The 18,804-nt window shown below is 42.0% G+C and overlaps 1 pseudogene; it reads right to left on the bottom strand.

Annotated features, from left to right (window-relative positions):
- Nucleotides 1-768: 768 nt before the first annotated feature.
- On the bottom strand, nucleotides 769-8,941 carry LOC145121995 (uncharacterized protein At3g28850-like; annotated as a pseudogene).
- Between the last annotated feature and the right edge of the window lie 9,863 nt (nucleotides 8,942-18,804).

The raw sequence follows: 18,804 nt of genomic DNA, 5'->3' as shown, positions 1-18,804 counted from the left end.
GAGAAACTACCATATTACCGCGAAAACAGTACACTGGTTCCTTTTTAGAAAAAGAATAATAAGTATTCATGCTTTTATTTAAGATTTGCATATCAATGATGTGGACTTACTGAACAAATGATAAAGCCATTTTATATGTCAAAGAGTCAAAGGCTCTTATATTATGACTAATGATGAAAAAAAAATCAATAATTGTTATAATCCTATTAAATTTCGGAAAGTGAAATAAGAACAACATTACTTACCACATCAAACTTCGAAGTCTTAAAAATTTCTTGACAAAAAAGTGGCTTAGATGTAGTATCTGCATAAAAAGAAGAAAATGTTTGATTAGGATTAGAATTCGGTGGGTTGGTATGGAGAAGAAACTTACTTGAGAATTATAACATGGGTTCTGACTCCTTCTTCCTTTGCGAGACCAAAAGAGCAAAAATTAGATATTTACCTCAATAGCAGATAATAAAGCTAGTCGGTTTAGAATTTGTTTTTTTACACAATTGTCATATGGCATCAATGAAAACATAGATCATTTGGTAACAATGACTCCTCACAAGTCACAAATATATTACAACCTAGTGTCAACAAATAAATACTTTTTAGTATTACTCATATATCAACTATGATTTAGAAAATGTAATATGAAAATAAGGATGATACAAATCCCCTAAAATTTCCTTGATTTATGACCAAAATGGTCAAAATTTAAGGATAATAGACATATTATGATTCTGTACTAACCTGCAAATTCATCACGTCCAAACTTCTAAATTAAAAACAAATGGGAAATTCAACCAACCCATTTTCATTGCAATCTACACACTTGATGCTCTGCCTCCCGTCACCGCCTATCAACTTACAACTCCTGTTGCACACTGTACACGTCCAAACCGTACCACACCACAACCCTTGCATCCGACGTCCGCCGCCCCCACTATTGGAGTCCCATCTAGTAAAATCCCCAATTTACCCTCCTCCTCTAACTTCATTATTTGATTTGATCCAATGATCAATCTCCCTTTTCATCAGTACGATCAGCACCTTCACTTGTTTCTTGCCTAATAGCAGCCTTAGTTCTTCCTTAAACCTTGAATCCATGGAGATATCACGTTCAATTATACGAACATGGTCTAATTCAATGATTCCACGAACGGTGTGACAGTCTTCATATGTTATTCGAATTCCTCCTAATGTGGTGGTGTAAATCACCACCATACCTTCACCACCGAGAGGGCATTTCTTCTTGAGTGCCTCAAGAATCGAGTTTGATTCAATGGATTTTCTTGATTTTTGACTTTTGGGTGCTCGTAAAACCATCTTCTTGATCTGTTCTTTGTCTTGAAACTTCTTGTTCCCATTTGGACCAACAAATAATGCCTCTGCTGAGTTCAAACTTGAATCCACTGGCGATTCGAAACCAATCTTTTTTAAAATCCTCAGATTTGGGGTAAAGTTGACGCGTTTATGATCGTCGTCTTTGGACTAAACTCTGATTTCTGCGACCCAACTTGTCACACCCCAAAACCGAGAACGGCGGAAACGTTCTGGGGTGGAGGACGTCATGTTCAGTATCACAACAATGTATAATAGTAAGGCAAGCAACAACATTCATTGCATTAATATAATTATTGTAATACAAGCATGTTCTATATAGTTGTATGACACCAAAAGTATAATCAAAATAAAAGATGAGTCTTATATGTGCTCCATCTTCTCAAAAGCTTCATCTGTACCTGTCTACTGATGACCTGAGAATACAAGTTATTTTGAAAGCGAGTATCAACATAAAGCTGGTGAGTTCATAACTATTTTGTGTCATTGCTTGTATAAAAACGATAGTAACAATATAGCGTAGTAGTTGATTTCAAATGTTTTGGAAATAGTATACTCCTTAGAAAACTCTATGTTTTCCAGTAAAAGGTAGTCTTCTACCAAGACCCGGTTGTTTGTATAATTGTTCCTTTATAAATATACGGGTTTTCTCCCAGTGAAACTATTTGTATAAAAATATAGTTTACTAAAACGAGTATGCGACAAGTCACAAAGTAATGAAATACAGACTCCAGGTAGTACTAAATGTACAGTACGCCTCGAAAAGTCTAAAGTAGAGATGTGTAGACTCCAAGCAGTATTAAATGAACAATATGCCTCGAAAAGTCTAAAGTAGAAAAGTGTAGACTCCAGGTTGTATTAAATGAACAATACGCCTCGAAAAGTCTAAAAGTAGAGATGTGTAGACTCCAGATAGTATTAAATGAACAATAGGCCTAGCAAAGTCTAAAGCAATAAAATATAGATCCCAGGTGATACGCCTCGGAGAGTCCGAAGTAGAAATGTGTAGACTCCAGGCAACATGCCTCGAAAAGTCCATTTTTGCCTTAAATCTTTGTTTAGTTAATTTAAGGTTTAAATGTGAACTCGTATGTAACCATGCTGATCGACGGCTGAATAACTGATGACCCTCCAGGTCACATGTAGTATGGTGACATTTTGTCACCCCTGGGCCTTAACGGCTCGAACTATAGCTAGCAGTCGGGATGTGGGAGTGTCTGTCCCGTATAGATCTATACACATAATGCCCGCTTTCCCTCCTGGAGACTCTGGTTACACGGTGAGAGCACAATGAAGTGTCGTATCAAGAAGTAGTATGTCACATTCTGTTATAGTATTCAAATGTTTGTATCGTGTATAGTATGTTCTCTTGTATAGTGTATAGTATGTTCTCTTGTATAGTGTATAGTATGTTCTCTTGTATAGTGTATAGTATGTTCTCTTGTATAATGTATAGTATGTTCCCCTGTATAGTGTATAGTATGGTCTCTTGTATAGTGTATAGTATGTTCTCTTGTATAGTTACTCAATGTTGTACTTAGGTAGTGACTCACAAATGTACTGACTCCTGTATGGATCGTTGTAATAGTAGTAGTGAGTAGTAGACTCTTAACTATACCTATTATAGTTAAATAGTAGTGTGATTTGTATGCCTCTGTTACACAAAGGTACTGAACTGAATTGAAGACTTTTATATCCAACACGAATATATATGATATATAAGTAAGAATTCAACGAGAGTCGGACAAATAACAGGAAACCCTAAGTCCACAACCAAACAAGGAACAAGAAATAAGGTGAGCTATCAGTCCTAAATCCTTCAAGTCTTATTTATATAGATATATTAGTGTAGATATGGGTTTGAAAATAATGTAAGTTTAAAGAGTTTGAAAGTAGTTGTAGCATTAAAGAGTTTAGTAAAAGGTTTGAAACACTTATAAATCCAAAGGTTGAAAGCAATTTGAAAGTAGTAATAAATCTTTGCTGTTGGTTCTAGTTATTGATCACGTATGATTAAATCAATAACTAGAAATGTTCAACTTGTATTCCCCCCCCCCATAAAAGCATTTAAAATCATATAAAAGGTTAATTAAGGGGTATGAAACTCACCTGCAGTGAGTAACTCAAATGATAGGTTGATGTAGAATCGTCGGGTGTCAATTGAAGTCTTGAGCACAAACGAATCCTATTTTCATGTAATAGCACATATATGAATATATTTAGGGTATATAACCACTAAAAGACACTTGGACATGCCTTAGGGTCCTGAAAGCACCTAGAATTTAGTGTTACAACACCCCTTGAAGCCCCTAGTGAGTGTAGGGCCTTAGCTTTGAGTGTAAGGCTACCAAACTCAACTTTTGTGAGTGTTCGGCCAGGTGTGCGGCCAGACTGTGCTGCGAGACCTGTGTGCGGCCAGAGTGTGCTGCCAGGCCTGTGTGCGGTCGCACACACTCCCGCAAATGTGTCCAAGTCGATTTTCCAAGGCTTTGTGATGATCCTAAGAAGGTGTTTTGGTCGATGCTAGGCTTGGATGAGTGTTTAAGCCCATTATAGGACCAAAAGATGCGTGTGCGGTCACACATGATGTGTGTGCAGCCGTTCACACATTAAGATCATCTAGAATGATGATTTCATGGATCAAAGTCGAGGATAATGTGTTATAATGTGTTGTAGTAAAGATCTAAGGATGTTTACTTACTCGTTTTGGAGATTGGAGAGGAGAGCTTGAAGAACTCTAGAGAGAGAAGTGTTCCAGCTTTGAGGGAGTGTAAAAAGGTGTGAGGTTGTCTTGGGCTCCTTTATATAGCATAGAGAGTGAGTCTGGGAGGGTGTGCGGTCGGCTGTGTGCGGCTGGCTGGCCGCACACTCGGGTATGCGGCCGCACACACCTTGTCGGGTGTGTTTGGCTCGTTTTAGAGATGCTACGCACATTCTCATCCTTCCTAAGACTCATATCAAGATTATACTAAGCCTCGAGTGCCCATAAAGACCCAAAACTTCATTATAAAATAGCAAAATGAGGCTAGCTTTGATAATAATGAAGAATGTACATGTTAGAAATTTCGGGTTGTCACATCATCCCCCCCGTTAGAGGGAATTTCGTCCCGAAATTTGAGTTTAAGAAACTAAGTCATTATAAATAACTAAGTAAAAAGATGAGGATGTTTATGTTTCATTTGATCCTCACCTTCCCAAGTGAATTCCGGTCCTCGCTTGGCGTTCCAGCAAACCTTCACAATAGGAATACGGCTTTGCTTGGTTCGTTTCACTTCTCTATCCATGATCTCTACTGGTTCTTCCACGAAGTTGAGGCTCTCGTTGACCTCGATCTCGTCGAGTGGGATTACGAGAGTCTCATCGGATAGGCACTTTTTCAAGTTTGAGACGTGGAAGGTCGGATGTACGTTACTGAGTTCGCGGGGTAGGTTGAGTTTGTATGCTACGGGGCCGATTCTAGCGAGAATCTCGAAAGGCCTAATGTATCTTGGATTCAGCTTTCCACGCTTCCCGAAGCGTATCAAGCCTTTCCAGGGTGAGACTTTCAAAAGGACTCGGTATCCCACCTGGAATTCCAAGGGTTTCCTTCGTTTGTCTGTGTAGCTTTTGTGTCGGTCTCTAGAGGGTTTTAATCGTTCACGAATCTGAACGATCCTCTCTGTCGTTTCCCGAATGATTTCCGGTCCCGCGAGAGCGCTGTCTAGAACTCGTCCTTTAGCTAACTGAGTGTCACCCACCTTAGCCCAGCACATAGGGGACTTGCACTTCCGGCCGTAGAGGGCTTCAAATGGAGCAGCCTTGATGCTCGTGTGATAACTGTTGTTGTAGGAAAATTCGACGAGAGGTAAGTGGGTATCCCACGCCTTAGCAAAGTCGATCACACAGGCTCGCAGCATATCTTCCAGGGTTTGGATAGTCCTCTCACTTTGTCCGTCGGTCTGTGGATGGTAGGTTGTACTCATGTCCAGCCTCGTTCCTAGGGAGCTTTATAGTGACTGCCAGAACCTCGAAGTGAATCTATTATCTCTATCGGAGATAATAGATATAGGAACACCATGCAGTCGCACGATCTCCCTAATGTAGGTTCTTGTGAGTTTCTCCATCTTGTCAGTTTCTTTGATGGGTAGGAAGTGTGCGGATTTGGTCAATCTGGCGACGATGACCGAAATGGTATCAAGTCCACCCGTTGTCTTGGGTAGCTTGGTTATGAAATCTATAGTGATCCGCTCCCACTTCCACTCCGGTATCTCGGATTGCTGGAGTAGACCTGATGGTTTCTGGTATTCGACCTTTACCTTAGCGCAAGTAAGGCATTTACTCACGAAGGTAGCAATCTCTGCTTTCATGTTAGGCCACCAGTATGACTTTTTGAGATCCAGATACATCTTATCTGAATCTGGGTGGACGGAATATCGAGTGTTATGCGCTTCCTTCATGACCAGGTCTCTGAAGCCTCCGTGTTTCGGTGTCCAGATCCGGTCCATGAGATATAAGGCTCCGTCACCCTTAGCTTCCAAGTTCTTATCCATTCCTCGCAGGGATTCTCCCGCCACATTTTCAGGTTTCAAAGCTTCGAGCTGAGCCTCCTTAATTTGTGCGGGGAGATGCGAATGGATAGTCATTGTCAATGACTTGACTCTTCGACCAGAATATTCCTTCCGACTTAGGGCGTCTGCTACTACGTTGGCTTTACCCGGGTGATAACGAATGTCGCATTCGTAGTCATTGAGTAGCTCGACCCACCGTCGTTGTCTCATATTGAGCTCCTTCTGGTCGAATATGTGTTGTAGGCTCTTGTGGTCTGTGAAGATAGTGCTTTTTCTACCATACAGGTAGTGTCTCCAGATTTTCAGAGCAAACACAACTGCTCCTAATTCGAGATCGTGGGTGGTGTAGTTGACCTCGTGTGTCTTCAGCTGTCTTGAGGTGTAGGCGATGACCTTACCTCGTTGCATAAGAACACAACCGAGTCCTTGGTTTGACGCATCGCAGAAGACCACGAAGTCTTCTGTTCCTTCGGGGAGGGACAGTATCGGTGTGGTACACAAGGCTCGTTTTAGCGTTTGGAACGCTTTTTCCTGCTTCTCTTCCCAGTCAAAGGCCACGCCTTTCTGGGTCAATGTAGTAAGGGGTTTCGCGATTCGAGAGAAATTCTGAATGAATCTGCGGTAGTAGCCAGCGAGGCCTAGAAATTGACGGATTTCTGTAGGCGTCTTCGGTGCTGACCAGTTCTCGATGGCCTTAATTTTGGAGGGGTCCACATGGATTCCTTTTTCGCTAACCACGTGTCCTATGAATTCGACTCTTCGGATCCAAAATTCGCATTTAGAGAATTTCGCATACAGTTTCTCTGAGTGTAGGGTTTCTAGGACTTGTCGTAGATGATTGATGTGCTCCTCCTCACTTAGAGAGTACATGAGTATGTCATCGATGAAAACAATGACGAACTGATCCAAGTAAGGACGACATACTCTGTTCATCAAGTCCATGAACACTGCGGGCGCATTGGTCAATCCGAATGGCATCACCACGAACTCATAGTGCCCATAACGAGTTCGGAAAAATGTCTTCGGGACATCCTCCTCAAGCACTCGTAACTGGTGATACCCGGATCTCAGGTCGATCTTGGAGAAGTAACTCGCCCCTTGTAGCTGGTCGAATAAATCGTCTATGTGAGGAAGAGGATAACGATTTTTGACCGTAAGTTTGTTGAGTTCCCTATAGTCGATGCACATACGGAACGATCCGTCTTTCTATTTGACGAACAAGACCGGAGCTCCCTAGGGTGAGAAGCTTGGTCTTATAAAGCCCTTGCTGAGCAATTCATTAAGTTGACCGAATAGTTCTTGCATCTCGGCAGGTGCTAGACGATATGGCGCTTTGGCCACGGGGGTAGCTCCTGGAATTAAGTCCATTCAGAACTCGACTTGACGTTGCGGGCGATATCCTGGGAGTTCTTCTGGAAAAACGTCGGGGAAGTAACGTACTACGGGGAGATCTTTTAGGTTTTTGGTTTTCTGACTTGTATCCACGACGTGTGCAAGGAACGCACGATATTCCTTACGCAAGTACTTCTGGGCTTGAATACTTGAGATGATACGAAGGCTCGTACTGGGTTTGTCTCCATAGATCAATAAGGTTCCTTTATCGGGTAGGTTTAGACGGATTGCCTTGTCGAAACACAGGATATCGGCACGATGGAGACTCAACCAGTCCGTGCCTATAATGACATCGAAGCTCTTGATTGCTACTAGTATAAGGTCGATTGGAAACGAATGGTTATCTAGTGTGAGGAAACAACCTATGTAAATCTCGTGAGAACTCTCTGTCCTACTGTTAGCCATTACTACGATGAAGGTTTCTTTTACTGTTTGCAGGGAGTTTTTAAGTAAGAGTTATCGAGATGGAACGTACCCGTAACTACTGTGGGGTCTGCTACTGCTTCAATGAGGCCAATAGCGAGTAGTCTCCCTGCTCCTCCCGCATTCCCAGCTTTACGGCAGTTTCTTTTGAAGTGACCCGTCTCGCCGCAACCGTAGCAGGCTTGACTCACTCCGGTACTGGGAACCTGGGTGATGGGTTTGGGTTGTGTTCGGCAAAACCAGGCGGTATGGCCCTTTCGGTCGCAATTAGTGCAGTGCATCTCACGGCAGGGGCCGTTATGATGGAAAGAGCACTTAGTGCACTTGGGTAGGTTCCCTGCATATGTTTTGGCTGGTATAGGGGCAGCAGGAGTAGTGGCAACATGGCTAGTCACCGTTTGTTGTTTCTTGGAAGAGTGTTGGTTTGATCTGCCCTTCCTTCGATCCCCATGCTTCCTTTTGTTGTCAGTTGCGTGGGCTGGTGTTGCGGTAGTGGTTGCAGTTGTTGATGGAGCAGAAGGGACTTCATGATCAATCAACCTTTGGGCCAATTCTTTGGCACTTTCAAAGGTGGCAGGGTGTGATGCTAAAACGTTCCCATGATACGGGGGCACCAGACCCCATATGTATCTCTCGATCTTCTTGCTTTCGGTGGGAACCATGTTAGGACATAGAGTCACCAGGTCGCAGTACCTGGCTGTATAAGCTACTATGTCGGAACCCTGCATCTTGAGGTTCCACGGTTCCTCCTCGAGTTTCTGAATTTCGCCCCTTGGGCAGTACTCTCTTGCCAGGATGTCCTTTAGTGTAACCCAACCCATGGCGTTAGCTGTTACTAGGGAGAGTGTTTTGACATGGCCATTCAACCACGTCAAAGCCCTTTGAGTGAAGGTACAAGCAGCGAACTTTATCTTGCTCCCCTCAGGGCAGGAGCACATCTCGAAGATTGCTTCTGATCTCTCGATCCATTGGGACAGCGCAATTATCCCTCCGATTCCATTGAAGTGTGTCGGTTTACAGCTGATGAAATCTTTGTAGGTGCACTCCCACGTACGTGGTTGAGTTTCACCATGGCTAGAGTTTGTGGCCAAACCTCCTCCACTGACACCACCAGAATTTACTTGAGCCATGGCTGCATTCACAGCTGCGGTCACCGCGGCTTGAAAGATTATCGCATCGAACTGCGGAGGGGGTGGTGGTGGAGTTTGGTTCGCAAGCCTGCCCCTGGTCGGACGCGGACGAGGCGGCATCTTATACTGAAAGTTGATATAGATGGTGATAATAGTGAGAATCAATTGCGAGTATGAGTAGTGTGTTTCATGAACTAAATTGCCATAGTCTAGAAATCGGGTAGAGTCATAATAATAGAGTAGTAACACACATGTGTAAGAGCTTCTCGTAGATTAGATAACTGCCAATATTATTGGTATTAATGATGGAAAAAGAGTTTGGGAAAAATGACCTAGCAGAAGGTCTTACATTAAACCATAAAAGGAAAATGTTGGCAGCTTAGAAGTCTAGTTAGAGTACTTTAAAAGTTAGGAATATTTTACAGACTAGTGCTCCCTAGGGCACAGAAAGAAAGGCTATTACTTAATTCAAAAGAAAAGATGAGCTGACATCCTCTAACGACGACGGTTATTCCTCGGGCGGATCCTCAGATCTGCCAGTTGGCGTTCCATGTCGAGTAGGCGCTGCTCGTACACACGCTGGCGTACGCGATGCTCTATGACTTCTGCCCTAGTCTCAGCTAGTGCCCGAAGTAGAGACTCGCGGTCATTCTGAGTCCTCTCCTCAGCATCTTGCAGACGGCGGATGTGGATGTCACTCAGCCTCGTGTGGGTGACTATTTCAGCAATTCAGTTAATGGCGGTTCTCCCCTGGATCTCGTTTCGAGCAACCCTGCGGACTAGGATAGGCAGGACCCTGTCCGCAGTGCTTCCTTCGTTCATGTTGTAGAATCCTTGGTCTCCGTTGTAGGGGATGGGTTGGTCTAGCTCCTGACTCCAAGCCTCCAAACTCTCCACCCACAGAGGTGTTAGGCCTCGGAAGAGTGGGCGTTGGTTAGGGTTTGGAGCGACTGGGTGTAGGTTGTTGACTTCTGGTACTGAGTCAGAGCTATCCGAAGAGCCTCCTGCACGGTGATTACCCAGGGGGATTTGGTGACCGACTTCGGGCTCATTATCAAGCCACCCACCGTTTCCTTGATTGGGATTGTACGGATTGCCGGGAGGATGGAAGCCAGCCATGATATCTACGCGAGAATAGGGGAAAGAATAGTTAATAGGTGTACTTATCTAGGATAATCAATAGATGATCGTTATTAGTTGACTCAATACTTGCATAGTGCATACTGATTAGATGCAACCGAAACAGGATAGACCTTCGAATAAGTGACCCTAACTCTAAATCCACAACCAAACAAGGGACAGGAAGTAAGCAAAGATCACAGATTCTAAGTCTATAGCGTCTTAGTTACATGTAACTTTAGAGTATCCACTTAGCAACTATTGCTCTACTAGTAACGACCTTTTTAGTTTTCACATATGAATCTATAGTAATGCAGAATACTCCTATAGTATTCTATCCTAATGTTATTGTAGTAGTCTTGATAAGTTTTTAGACTTGTTGCAACACCACAACCACCCTTAGGCACATGCTAGTCACTCCTAGGAAAATGTAGTTGATCAGGCTACATCCACCCAGATTTGACTATATGTCTCTAAGCCTAATTGTGTTGTTCAACAATCTTAATACTTTTGTTCTGTTCTAGTATGATACTGACCCTTTGTATGAATGGATGCATATATATACTTAGTTAAATACTTTATCATTTAAAAGTATATATTCTTGGTCAGAGTGTTTTAATCCCGTTGTGTTTATAGTTCGTATATCTTTTATGGGTTGATATACTTGATTCACTATAAACAGTGCTCTGATACCAATCTGTCACACCCCAAAACCGAGAACGGCGGAAACGTTCTGGGGTGGAGGACGTCATGTTCAGTATCACAACAATGCATAATAGTAAGGCAAGCAACAACATCCATTGCATTAATATAATAATTGTAATACAAGCGTGTTCTGTATAGTTGTATGACACCAAAAGTATAATCAAAATAAAAGATGAGTCTTATATGTGCTCCATCTTCTCAAAAGCTTCATCTGTACTTGTCTACTGATGACCTGAGAATACAAGTTATTTTGAAAGCGAGTATCAGCATAAAGCTGGTGAGTTTATAAGTATTTAGTGTCATTGCTTGTATAAAAATGATAGTAACAATATAGCGTAGTAGTTGATTTCAAATGTTTTGGAAATAGTATACTCCTTAGAAAACTCTATGTTTTCCAGTAAAAGGTAGTCTTCTACCAAGACCCGGTTGTTTGTATAATTGTTCCTTTGTAAATATACGGGTTTTCTCTCAGTGAAACTATTTGTATAAAAATATAGTTTACTAAAACGAGTATGCGACAAGTCACAAAGTAATGAAATACAGACTCCAGGTAGTACTAAATGTACAGTACGCCTCGAAAAGTCTAAAGTAGAGATGTGTAGACTCTAGGCAATATTAAATGAACAATACGCCTCGAAAAGTCTAAAGTAGAAAAGTGTAGACTCCAGGTTGTATTAAATGAACAATACGCCTCGAAAAGTCTAAAAGTAGAGATTTGTAGACTCCAGGCAGTATTAAATGAACAATACGCCTCGCAAAGTCTAAAGCAATAAAATATAGATCCCAGGCGATACGCCTCGGAGAGTCCGAAGTAGAAATGTGTAGACTCCAGGCAACATGCCTCGAAAAGTCCATTTTTTCCTTAAATATTTGTTTAGTTAATTTAAGGTTTAAATGTGAACTCGTATGTAACCATGCTGATCGACGGCTGAATAACTGATGACCCTCCAGGTCACATGTAGTATGGTGACATTTTCTCACCCCTGGGCCTTAACGGCTCGGACTGTAGCTAGCAGTCGGGATGTGGGAGTGTCTGTCCCTTATAGATCTATACACATAATGCCCGCTCTCCCTCCAGGAGACTCTGGTTACACGGTGATAGCACAGTGAAGTGTCGTATCAAGAAGTAGTATGTCACATTCTGCTATAGTATTCAAATGTTTGTATCGTGTATAGTATGTTCTCTTGTATAGTGCATAGTATATTCTCTTGTATAGTGTATAGTATGTTCTCTTGTATAGTGTATAGTATGTTTTCTTGTATAGTGCATAGTATGTTCCCTTGTATAGTGTACAGTATGTTCTCTTGTATAGTTACTCAATGTAGTACTTATGTAGTGACTCACAAATGTACTGACTCCTGTATGGATCGTTGTAATGGTAGTAGTGAGTAGTAGACTCTTAACTATACCTATTATAGTTAAATAATAGTGTGATTTGTATGCCTCTGTTACACAAAGGTACTGAACTGAAGTGAAGAGTTTTATATCCAACATGAATATATATGATATATAACTAAGAATTCAACGACAGTCGGACAAATAACAGGATACCCTAAGTCCACAACCAAACAAGGAACATGAAATAAGGTGAGCTATCAGTCCTAAATCCTTCAAGTCTTATTTATATAGATATATTAGTGTAGATATGGGTTTGAAAATAATGTAAGTTTAAAGAGTTTGAAAGTAGTTGTAGCATTAAAGAGTTTAGTAAAAGGTTTGAAACACTTATAAATCCAAAGGTTGAAAGCAATTTGAAAGTAGTAATAAATCTTTGCTGTTGGTTCTAGTTATTGATCACGTATGATTAAAGCAATAACTAGAAATGTTCAACTTGTATTCCCCCCCACATAAAAGCATTTAAAATCATATAAAAGGTTAATTAAGGGGTATGAAACTCACCTGCAGTGAGTAACTCAAATGATAGGTCGATGTAGGATCGTCCGGTGTCATTTGAAGTCTTGAGCACAAACGAATCCTATTTTCATGTAATAGCACATATATGAATATATTTAGGCTATATAACCACTAAAAGACACTTGGACACGCCTTAGGGTCCTAAAAGCACCTAAAATTTAGTGTTACAACACCCCTTGAAGCCCCTAGTGAGTGTAGGGCCTTACCTTTGAGTGTAAGGCTACCAAACTCAACTTTTGTGAGTGTGCGGCCAGAGTGTGCTGCCATACCTGTGTGCGGCCAGAGTGTGCTGCCAGGCCTGTGTGCGGTCGCACACACTCCTGCAAATGTGTCCAAATCGATTTTCCAAGGCTTTGTGATGATCCTAAGAAGGTGTTTTGGTCGATGCTAGGCTTGGATGAGTGTTTAAGCCCATTATAGGACCAAAAGATGCATGTGCGGTCACACATGATGTGTGTGCAGCCGTTCACACATGAAGATCATCTAGAATGATGATTTCATGGATCAAACTCGAGGATTATGTGTTATAACGTGTTGTAGTAAAGATCTAAGGATGTTTACTTACTCGTTTTGGAGATTGGAGAGGAGAGCTTGAAGAACTCTAGAGAGAGAAGTGTTCCAGCTTTGAGGGAGTGTAAAAACATGTGAGGTTGTCTTGGGGTCCTTTATATAGGCTAGAGAGTGAGGCTGGGAGGGTGTGCGGTCGGCTGTGTGCGGCTGGCTGGCCGCACACTCGGGTGTGCGTCCGCAGACACCTTGTCAGGTGTGTTTGGCTTGTTTTAGAGATGCTACGCACATTCTCACCCTTCCTAAGACTCATATCAAGATTATACTAAGCCTCGAGTGCCCATAAAGATCCAAAACTTCATTATAAAATAGCAAAATGAGGCTAACTTTGATAATAATGAAGAATGTACATGTTAGAAATTTCGGGTTGTCACACAACTGTCACACCTCGCTAAAGTGGAAACACGGACGCGACAGTACAATGGGTCTCATAGCAAAAGTTAAAAGACAACACCAACCATAGTATTAAAAAGAATTACAACTTACAATGACTTTGAATAAATGTTTAAGATAAATTATGATTTATTTGAAAGATAACACATGCAAATGCTCCTAGAAGTGTTGTATCTCTACGTGTTTCTTACTAGGTGTTTCCTGAAAAAACATGTAAAACAAGCGTCAACTATAAAAATAATTGGTGAGTTCACAGGTTAAAAATAATATTGGTTTCATGAATTGTAATCGAAGTTTTGATAGAAGTTTCCATAAATAAAAGTATATTGCTAAAACGAGTAAATAAGTTCGCATAAACAAGTTCGTTGTCATCATGAGAAATGAAGTACGTTGCCCAAATGAGATCCAACGTTCATATTCTCATGGGAAATAAAGTTTGTTGCTAAAATGAGTAAACCTGTTTCATTATTATAATGAGCAAACAAGTTCGTTGCTACAAGGAGCAAACAAGTTCATTGCTAAGACAAGTAAATAATATTCCAATAATAAAAGTTTGTTGCTATAATGATAAATAAAGTTTGTTGCTATAATAAGTAAGCTAGTTTGTATGTATATGAGCAAACAATGAGTTCACAACCAAGCCTAAGACTGATGCCTTATCAAGATCTATGATTATCGTTCCATATATGAACATGGTATCATGCAGTCAAGCAATCAGGCAAGGGAGGAGTTGTCAATTCCTAATAGCGTTATCCATAATGACCAGTGGCTCAAAGAGTTAATGGTTGGAGTAAACTATAAGGGACGGGACTTAAGACGATAAGGCCTCATGTTTCAAGTTGTGTGAGTACAAGATCGATGCACAGGGACAAGGTTTGAAAACTCAAACCTTGAGTGAATGCTTATGATCAATGTCTGCTTGCTAATAAATGTTCAAGTCTAGACTGGAAAGACCAGTCAAGTCTTACATAATGCGTTCAACAAATAATCAAGTCATGAAGTGAAGAATGATATTAAATGATCAAGGTAAAGCAAATAAATGAAGAACAACAAGAATTTTTGAAAGAAGTCTGAAATAACTTAGTAAATGCCAAAAGTTGTATGAATGATCCGTCATTGACTTTGCATTGAATACTCCTATAAATAGGAGAGAATGTTACAACGAATTATCTAAGGAACTTATATAGGACCGGACAATAGAAATGTTTCTGACATTCTGATTGTCTAATACATCAAAAGCCTAAGTCCTATGAAACGTTACATCAATACAAAGATAGAGATAATAAATGACAAAAGACAAAACATATTGATTCCGGATTAACATCCATTCCGGACATGAAAATCATTCTGGAATGTCTTCTCTTCCTTACTCCTCTTCACTTATTCGAATCCGAACAGACTCCGAAGCATTCATCCTCTTCGGAAATAGCACCCTTCGGAATACGGACTTAGGATTGCTAGAGGTTCACTTTCAGTTTCCAACAATCTCTCCCTAAGTGAACTTAGCAATCCATTCTTCTTTACATCACTTGTTCCTTGATGAAGGTGTAGGCCCTGAACATCCATTCTCGCACTTCGATGTATCAGGTCACCTGTTCCGGAGCATCAGACTTGGATGCACGCGAAATAAATTTCTTCATAGCTTTGGTTGGAACCAGATGTTTGTCAAGGAGTCGGAAGAATTCCTTCTTGTTTGATTTTCTTGTAGTGTAGACAAACCCTAGAAATGGTTCTTCGGTTGGGCCATCGGCAAGGAGTTCAGCTTCTGGAAGAACGAAGCCAATTTTAGCAATGAACTGCTCAGTTCCAAACAGATGTGCAAGCTCACAATCATGTCTGGAAAATTCTACAACATAATATTTTAAGAAACCAAGAGTAGCGTGATAAGCACCCATACTGATGTCATCCTTTTGATTTTATCTGAAGTAGGCAGCCAAGGTGAGGATGTCGTTCATATTCATGGACGGAAAATCCGCATCAGTAACGGTCCGGGGAGTTGGCTTCTTCCGGAGGAGGTGAAAACTGAATAAGGGACAGTTCGGCTCAAATTTGACCAATATTTTTCTTCCGAAGCCTTGAACTTTGGTAATCCTCTTTCTTGTCCATACTTCGTTGAAAGGTTGAACGTTTTTAGCTTAGAAAGTTTTCAGCCTTTCTCGCTCTGTCCGAATGATCACTTCCAGATTGTCAGTTAGGTAAAGAGGAGAAAATTTGGTGTAGAATTTGCTATAAGGAGAGGGAGGAAGATCCAGCTGATCGGCGTCATTGGAGGGAAGTTTGTAGTAGAGGCACATAACGATTTCCTGAGCCTTGAGAATGCCTTCACGACAGAGAGGAGAGATGTCACACATCAGATCAGGATTGTCTTTCAGTGCTTGGATCCGGATGCTGTCCTCTAGTGCCTGATTTATTTCATCCTGGGACTATCCTTGTTTTCGCTTGAGAGGAGGTCCGGAGTGAAAGGCTTATTGTTCGACAGTCAATGGTTTCTTCCCTTTGTCTCTTTGAAGTGCATTTATCACCAGCTTCATATTCTCATCAATCGTGAATTCCAGAGTGGGAATTGGAAGTGGTTCTTCTGGAAGTTCATCAGGGATCCGGAGGGGAGAGCCCTGGTCGATTGGAGCTATTTTTGGTTCTGGAATGGGAGGCAGGACTGAAGGACTGGCGCGGAATGCTTGAGCAGTCAACAATGATTTACCCTTAGCCATTTGGATTTCGAATGGAGAGCATCACGAAGAGAGGATGGCCAAGAAACAGCAGACCATATCCACTTCTTCTCATCCGTCATTTCCTTTGGAGCGGTCACCTTTGGAGCTTGATGACCAAGAACTCCTTTAGGAGCGTCATCCGGAATGTATTCGTCATCTTCATCACTCACTTCTCCCTCAGTGCTTTTGGAAGGAGATACGGAAAGGACCTGTACTTCATCATCTCCTGAATCTTCTTCATCTCGGTGGGCGAACTGAATGGCAGGTTTCCATGGCTGACTTGGTCCTTCTCCCCCTCTTGCATCGGGGACCCGGCGTGGCGGTGCAAGCATCAAGGAGTCTTTCATCTCTTCAAATTTCTCAAACACTTTTTGAAGTCCAGTGTTGAGTTGGCGGGTGAGATTATCGTATGATTCGGAGGTAGGAGCTTGAGCTGAGAGGTGATCAAACAGATGAGCAAGAACACCTAGCATCTCATAAAATTTTCTGGAAGGTATGTCAACAAAATTCCACATGGATCTGAGTAGTTTGATGGGGACCTGCTGGATAATGAGATTCATTGCATCCTTTTTGTTTATCTCCTTCTCCAGCCTCTGGATTTGCTTCTCATGACAAACATGAGTCTGCTTGATAAGTTCGTTTGTAGTAGACACCAGGTCGTCATGGACTTTCAGCATCGTAGTAATTATATCCAGGTAATGTTCCACCGAAGCGTCGTATTTTGCTTCAACCTCCTCTATAGAATGTTTGAGCCGGAGAGAGATAAGCTGATCAAGTTGGGCTTCTCATTGCACAATTGAAGGTCCGGACTGCTGAGATATGGACTGAATAATAGCGTCAATCTTGTTGTTGACCTCGGTCACGGAGGTTTCAATAGAGGAAACCTTCTTCAAAGTATATGCCACATTGGTTTGTATATCGAGAAGAGCAAAAGAATCAATGTAGTTACCCGCAGAGGATCCGGTGTCAGAGTTTGAATGAGGGGATTTTGCTTGATGAGAGAATGGATCAACGGATGGACGGTTTATTGTAGCATGGTCTTCATGAATCTTTATATCTGAGTTGGAGCCACCATCCGAAGTGGTCGATGAGGAGGATCCGAAGTCATAGGCAGACTTGGATGCGGATGGCTTAGATTGAAAATGAGTTGAAGTCTTGAAGGTGTAGTCCGGAACTATTCTTGCTTCATCTTCTAGCATAACTTCTTCAGAAAGCTCTTCAACATCAGGATCGATTTGAAAAATGCCTTGATGAGTAGTAACAGGCGGTTGTTTCGAAGTGAGTTCTTTATCTGCATCATCATCAGTTGGAGGAACGAAGGGTATGTTGCTTTGGATTGCCCTGTTCCTCATGGAGATAAGAGTTGACTCCACTTGATCTCTAGTCAGGTCTGGACGCCTTGATACAGCCATGTTGACAAATCTTCCCATTTGGGATCATTAGCTCCTGGTCGTCCTGTACACCTTTCGGGTATCAGACCAGTTAAGGCATCCAAAATCGGAGGGACAGCTCCAACTGCTGAATGCTTGGGGTCCGGAACAGGGGTTCCGGAGTGTGTGCGTGTTGAAGAAACAATGGGATCATCGAAAGTAACTCGTGGGTTTGTTCCCCATGAGGGCGGATTATGTGGAGACTCCCCGTGATTGTGTGCACGTGTTTTTAAATCATCGAGGGGTACCTTGGATGACTGGGCACGTGGGGTGTTCGGACGGCCAGAATCAGCCGGAATATCATGGATTACTTCCTGTTGACAGGAGGAACTAACTTTGGATTTCTTTGTGGCCTTAACATTAGTGGGAGAAGTCTTTCGTTTAGCAGACTTTTTAACTTTAGATCCGAACTTGGAGGGGTTGGCCTAATCCGAGATGGGTCAACTGGGACTGGGGCAAGTTGTGTCGGGTCAAACACAACCGAAGTCGCCAAGTAAAGTTTGAGATTATCAGAATCGGATGGAATGAGGGCCAACATATGGTCTAGAAGACTTCTGACCGTACCAAAGGACGATTGGTCTGTAATGCGATAGGCCTTGACAATTTTAAAATTAACAAATACCTCAGGAGTAATGGTGTTCACCGGCATTGGGACATCTAGCTCCTTGAAGCTTAGTTGGATGGTGAGAGCCCAAAACCTAGGGCTTGAGATTTCATTCTTCTTCCTTGTGGTAGCAAACTTGCAGAAGTCTTGCCATAGAACCTCCGGAAGGTCCACCGCGTTTTTGCGTCCGGAGTAGATACTGTAAACCACGTTGAGCCAATCCTTGCTGAGTATGTCCGTTCCCCCATGCTTTCCGGACATACCTTTGATAATGAAGTGCATGACCACAGTCCAGAGTCCGGACACTGCAGATTTCCGAAAGTTTATTGCCTTGAAGTCTTGGTTGTACCCAATGTAGGCAGAAATGTCTGAAACTCTTCAGACATTGGTTCTTGAACTTTAAAACCCTTTGGGTTTGGTTTAATGCCAATCGCCTTGAGAAAGGTGGATTAGTAGATGGGAACCGTATTATCGCCGACAATGGTGGTCTCTAGTGCACCGTCTTCTAGTTTGAGGCTCGTGAAGGCTCGATGAAGATG

Source organism: Lactuca virosa, chromosome 6 (assembly GCF_052849685.1).
Source record: "Lactuca virosa cultivar CGN04683 chromosome 6, Lactuca_virosa_CGN04683_v6, whole genome shotgun sequence".
In the NCBI taxonomy this organism is placed as follows: domain Eukaryota; kingdom Viridiplantae; phylum Streptophyta; class Magnoliopsida; order Asterales; family Asteraceae; genus Lactuca; species Lactuca virosa.
This window is presented reverse-complemented; position numbering and strand designations above follow the sequence as displayed.